We start from the raw sequence: 6,439 nt of genomic DNA on the forward strand, positions 1-6,439 counted from the left end.
AACATACCGATGACAAAGGGAATAACGTATTTTGTTATGGGGTTTGACCGATAAAGATCTTCTTAGAATATGTAGGAACCAATATGAGCATCCAGGTTCCATTGTTGGTTATTGACCGGAAGTGAGTCTCGGTCATGTCTACATAGTTCTCGAACCCGGGTCCGCACGCTTAATGTTTGATGACGATCGGTATTATGAATTTATGTGTTTTGATGTACCGAAGGTAGTTCGAAGTCCCGGATGTGATCACGGACATGACGAGGAGTCTCGAAATGGTGGAGACATAAAGATTGATATATTGGACTACTATATTCGGACACCGAAAATGTTCCGGAGAAGTTTCGGATAAAACTGGAGTGCCAGAGGGTTACCGGAACCCCCCGGGGGAACTAATGGGCCTCATGGGCCTTAGTGGAGAGAGAGAGAGGGGCGGCTGGGGCAGGCCGTGTGCCCCCTCCCCCATGGGTCTGAATTGGACTTGGGAAGGGGGGCGGCGCCCCCCTTTCCTTCTCCCTCTCTCCCTCTCCTTCCTTCCCCCTCTCTTCCTTGTTGGAAACCTACTAGGAATAGGATTCCAATTCCTAGTAGGAATCCTACTTGGGGCGCGCCCCTATAGGGCCGTCCAGCCTCCCCCTTGCTCCTTTACATACGAGGGCAGGGGCACCCTAGAACACACAAGTTGATTGTTTAGCCGTGTGTGGTGCCCCCTTCCACAGATTTCCACCTCGGTCATATCGTTGTAGTGCTTAGGCGAAGCCCTGCGTCGGTAACTTCATCGTCACCATCATCATGTCATCGTGCTGACGAAACTCTACCTCGAGCTTAGCTGGATCTAGAGATCGTGGGACGTCACCGAGCTGAACGTGTGCAGATCGTGGAGGTGCCTGATAACCCACAAGTATAGGGGATCGCAACAGTTTTCGTGGGTAGAGTATTCAACCCAAATTTATTGATTCGACACAAGGGGAGCCAAAGAATATTCTCAAGTATTAGCAGCAAAGTAATATGATAGTAGTGGTAACGATAGCAAAAGGTAACGGTAGCAAACGTAATATTTTTGGGTTTTGTAATGATTGTAACAATAGCAACGGAAAAGTAAATAAGCGAAGAACAATATATGGAAAGCTCGTAGGCAATGGATCGGTGATAGAGAATTATGCCGGATGCGGTTCATCATGTAACAGTCATAACATAGGGTGACATAGAACTAGCTCCAATTCATCAATGTAATGTAGGCATGTATTCCGAATATAGTCATACGTGCTTATGGAAAAGAACTTGCATGGCATCTTTTGTCCTACCCTCCCGTGGCAGCGGGGTCCTATTGGAAACTAAGGGATATTAAGGCCTCCTTTTAATAGAGTACCGGACCAAAGCATTAACACATAGTGAATACATGAACTCCTCAAACTATGGTCATCACCAGGAGTGGTCCCGATTATTGTCACTTCGGGGTTGCCGGATCATAACACATAGTAGGTGACTATAGACTTGCAAGATAGGATCAAGAACTCTCATATATTGATGAAAACATAATAGGTTCAGATCTGAAATCATGGCACTCGGGCCCTAGTGACAAGCATTAAGCATAGCAAAGTCATAGCAACATCAATCTCAGAACATAGTGGATACTAGGGATCAAACCCTAACCAAACTAACTCGATTACATAATAAATCTCATCCAACCCATCACCGTCCAGCAAGCCTACGATGGAATTACTCACGCACGGCGGTGCGCATCATGAAATTGGTGATGGAGGATGGTTGATGATGACGATGGCGACGGATTCCCCTCTCCGGAGCCCCGAACGGACTCCAGGTCAGCCCTCCCGAGAGAGTTTAGGGCTTGGCGGCGGCTTTGTATCGTAAAACGCGATGAATCCTTCTCCCTAGTTTTTTCTCCCTGAAAGTGAATATATGGAGTCAGGGTTGAGGTCGGTGGAGCGTCAGGGGGCCCACGAGGCAGAGGGCGCGCCCAGGGGGGTAGGGCGCGCCCTCACCCTCGTGGACAGGTGGAGGCCCCCTTGACGTGGATCTTCCTTCCAGTATTTTTTATATATTTCAAAATAATTCTTTGTTGATTTTCAGGTCATTCCGAGAACTTTTATTTCTGCACAAAAATAACACCATGGCAATTCTGCTGAAAACAACGTCAGTCCGGGTTAGTTCCATTCAAATCATGCAAGTTAGTGTCCAAAACAAGGGCAAAAGTGTTTGGAAAAGTAGATACGACGGAGACGTATAAACTCCCCCAAGTTTAAACCTTTGCTTGTCCTCAAGCAATTCAGTTGATAAACTGAAAGTGATAAAGAAAAACTTTTACAAACTCTGTTTGCTCTTGTTGTTGTAAATATGTAAAGCCAGCATTCAAGTTTTCAGCAAAGATTATGAACTAACCATATTCACAATAACATTTAGGTCTCATGTTCACTCATATCAATGACATAATCAACTAGCGAGCAATAATAATAATAAATCACGGATGACAACACTTTCTCAAAACAATCATGATATGATATAACAAGATGGTATCTCGCTAGCCCTTTCTGAGACCGTAAAACATAAATGCAGAGCACCTTTAAAGATCAATGACTGACTAGACATTGTAATTCATGGTAAAAGAGATCCAGTCAAGTCATACTCAATGTAAACTAACAGTAATGGATGCAAATGACAGTGGTGCTCTCCAACTGGTGCTTTTTAATAAGAGGATGATAACTCAGCATAAAATTAAATAGATAGGCCCTTCGCAGAGGGAAGCAGGGATTTGTAGAGGTGCCAGAGCTCGGTTTTGAAACAGAGATGAATAATATTTTGACTGGTATACTTTCATTGTCAACATAACAATCAAGAGATGGCGATATCTTCCATGCTACACACATTATAGGAGGTTCCCAAATAGAATGGTAAAGTTTATACTCCCCCTCCACCAACAAGCGTCAATCCATGGCTTGCTCGAAACAACGAGTGCCTCCAACTAACAACAGCCTCGGGGGAGTTTTGTTTGCAATTATTTTGATTTGATTTACATAAAGCATGGGACTGGGCATCCCGGTGACCAGCCATTTTCTCGTGAGTGAGGAGCGGAGTCCACTCCTCTTGAGAATAACCCGTCTAACATGGCAGATATGGACATCCCTAGTTGATACATGAGCTATTCGAGCATACAAAACAGAATGTTTATTTGAAGGTTTAGAGTTTGGCACATACAAATTTACTTGGAACGGCAGGTAGATATCGTATATAGGTAGGTATGGTGGACTCATATGGAATAACTTTGGGGTTTATGGAATTGGATGCACAAGCAGTATTCCCGCTTAGTACAGGCGAAGGCTAGCAAAAGACTGGGAAGCGACCAGCTAGAGAGCGACAACAGTCATGAACATGCATTAAAATTAATCAACACCGAATTCAAGCATGAGTAGGATATAATGCACCATGAACATAAATATCGTAGAGGCTATGTTGATTTTGTTTCAACTACATGCATGAACATGTGCCAAGTCAAGCCACTCGAATCATTCAAAAGAGGATACCACCCTATCATACCACATCACAACCATTTGAATAACATGTTGGCATGCAAGGTAAACCATTATAAGCTCCTAGCTAATTAAGCATGGCATAAGCAACTATAATCTCTAATTGTCATTGCAAACATGTTTATTCATAATAGGCTGAATCAGGAACGATGAACTAATCATATTTACAGCTTTTCTCATCTCAATAAGTTCATCATATAATCATCATTATTGCCTTTCACTTGCACGACCGAATAGTGTGGATAATAATAATAATAGTGCACATGCATTGGACTAAGCTGGAATCTGCAAGCATTCAATTCAAGAGAGAAGACAAGATAATATGGGCTCTTTGTCAGATCAACGATAATGCATATAAGAGCCACTTTAACATTTTAATTATGGTCTTCTCCTATCGACCCCCAAAGAACAAGAAAGAAATAAAACTATTTACACGGGAAAGCTCCCAAGAAGCAAAAGAAGAACGAGAAATATTTTGGGTTTTCATTTTAATTAGTACTACAAGCATGGAAAGTAAACTAATTAAAAGCTACAACTATTTTTTTTGTTTTTCTTAAGGTTTAATAAACACACAAGAAGAAAGCATAAAAAGGAAAATAAACTGGCATGGATGATACAATGAAAAAGTATGAGCACCGACAACTAGCAATGAGTGTGTGAACCTGAATGTAATGTCGGTGAGAAATACGTACTCCCCCAAGCTTAGGCTTTTGGCCTAAGTTGGTCTATGGCCACGGCTGGTCTGGCGGATATCCAAAGTTGTAGCTGGGGTCGTACTGAGAGGCAGAAGCTATTGCCTCATGAGCTGCCGCTTGGAGACGGGCCGTCTCCGTCCTCCTCTTATACTCGTCCGCCTCCTCCCTGGTTATAATATATCTCCCTTTTGCCTGAGAGTCAAAGAAAGCAGGAGCAGGGAGAGCAACGTGATAGATGCGTTGTCTGTTAAAGATTAGTCAGTACTGGAGGAACTGATCGTTCCTCTCACCAAACTGATGACGAACCATGGCCTCATAATATAAATAAACAGGAGGGAACTCAATATCATACCCACGTATCAAGAAAATTAGCTAGACGGGTTGCATAAATTCCACCAAAGAAATCTCCATGAATACGATTATTATGCAACCTACGTGCTACGATAGCCCCCAAGTTGTATTGTTTATCTCCTAAAACAGCGCTTCTGAGAACGCTAAGATTAGGCACACACATGTGACATGCTTCATCTTTACCATTAATTCATCTACCTATGAAGAGAGCAAAATAATGTATAGCAGGAAAATGAATGCTCCCTATGGTAGCTTGTGTTATATCTCTAGATTCCCCCACAGTTATACTAGCAAGAAAATCTCTAAACTCATATTTGCAAGGCTCACTAGTGCTGCCCCATTGTGGAAGTTTGTAAGCAGTATTAAAATCATCTAAGTCCATAGTATAAGAATTTAAATAAAGATCAAATAGGACAGTTTGAGAATTGCGTGATGATGAAAATTCAAACCTCCTCACAAAGGAATCAGTGAGATAGTGGTATTGGCGACACTTATGTGCCTCAAAGCTCTGAAGATCGGCATTACGCACATACGCGTTAAATTATTCCTTGATTCCTGCTCGATCCATAAAGTCCTCTGACGGCCATTCACAAGCCCGCACCTGAGCTTCCCTCGGTGGTTCATCATCGGCATCGTGTATTGCGAGCCTGGGTCCTTGCTTCCTTGAAGGACCACCTTGGTACATTTTCCTAAACATATTTCTTCCTCTGATTTTTTTTGAAATTTTAGTAACTTCAAAATAAAAGTGAACCAAACTCAACAAAATTGATAGCAACTACGCCTACAAGTGCCTAGAGGCAATATCATGCATCAAAACTACTTTTGACCATATAAATTTGACGTGCAAGCTCAAGGACAGGGTCACCTAAGCAGCAAAAATATGCAATGAATAAAGCACTAGAACAAAAACTAATTGGACCATTGAAGGAGTCACATACCAAGGAACAATCCCCCAAAGCAGTTTTTTGAATGGATCTTTGAGCAAGGAGATCGAAAATGGCAGCAAAATGAGCTTGGACTCGGGTTTGAGCTGGTTAGTGATGTTTGTGGGAGGAAGAAGGAGTGTCTGGTAGCTGGAATAAGTGGAGGGGAGCCACCATGGGCCCACGAGGCAGGGGGCGCGCCTAGGGGGGTAGGGCGCGCCCTCCACCCTCGTGGCCAGGTGCTTGCTCCCCCTGCTGTGTTCTCAATGCCAGATATTCTCCAATATTCCAGAAAAATCATATTTAAATTTCAGGGCATTTAGAGAACTTTTATTTTTGGGGTATTTTTATTGCATGGATAATTCAGAAAACAGACAGAATATACTATTTTTGCTTTATTTCAATATAAATAACAGAAAGTAAAAAGAGGGTACAGAGAGTTGTGTTTTCTAAATTCATCCATCTCATGCTCATCAAAAGGAATGCACTAAGAAGGTTGATCAGGTCTTGTTAACAAACTCATTCCGAATAACATGGAACCGGAGAATTTTCGAATAACACTAGGTTACCTCAACGGGGATATGCACACCCCCAACAATAAGAATATCATATTTCTTCTTGACAGTAGGAAGAGGAAATTCAAAACCTCCAAAAATAATCGATGGAGTTTTTCCAATAGAGTTTATACTATGAACTTGAGGTTGTTTCCTCGGAAAGTGTATCGTATGCTCATTGCCATTAACATGAAAAGTGACATTGCCTTTGGTGCAATCAATAACAGCCCCTGTAGTATTCAAAAAGGGTCTTCCAAGAATAATAGACATACTATCGTCCTCAAGAATATCAAGGATAACAAAGCCCGTTAAAATAGTAACGTTTGCAACCACAACAGGCACATCCTCACAAATACCGACAGGAATAGCAATTG

Source organism: Triticum urartu, chromosome 1, assembly GCF_003073215.2.
Source record: "Triticum urartu cultivar G1812 chromosome 1, Tu2.1, whole genome shotgun sequence".
Taxonomy (NCBI): Eukaryota; Viridiplantae; Streptophyta; class Magnoliopsida; order Poales; family Poaceae; genus Triticum; species Triticum urartu.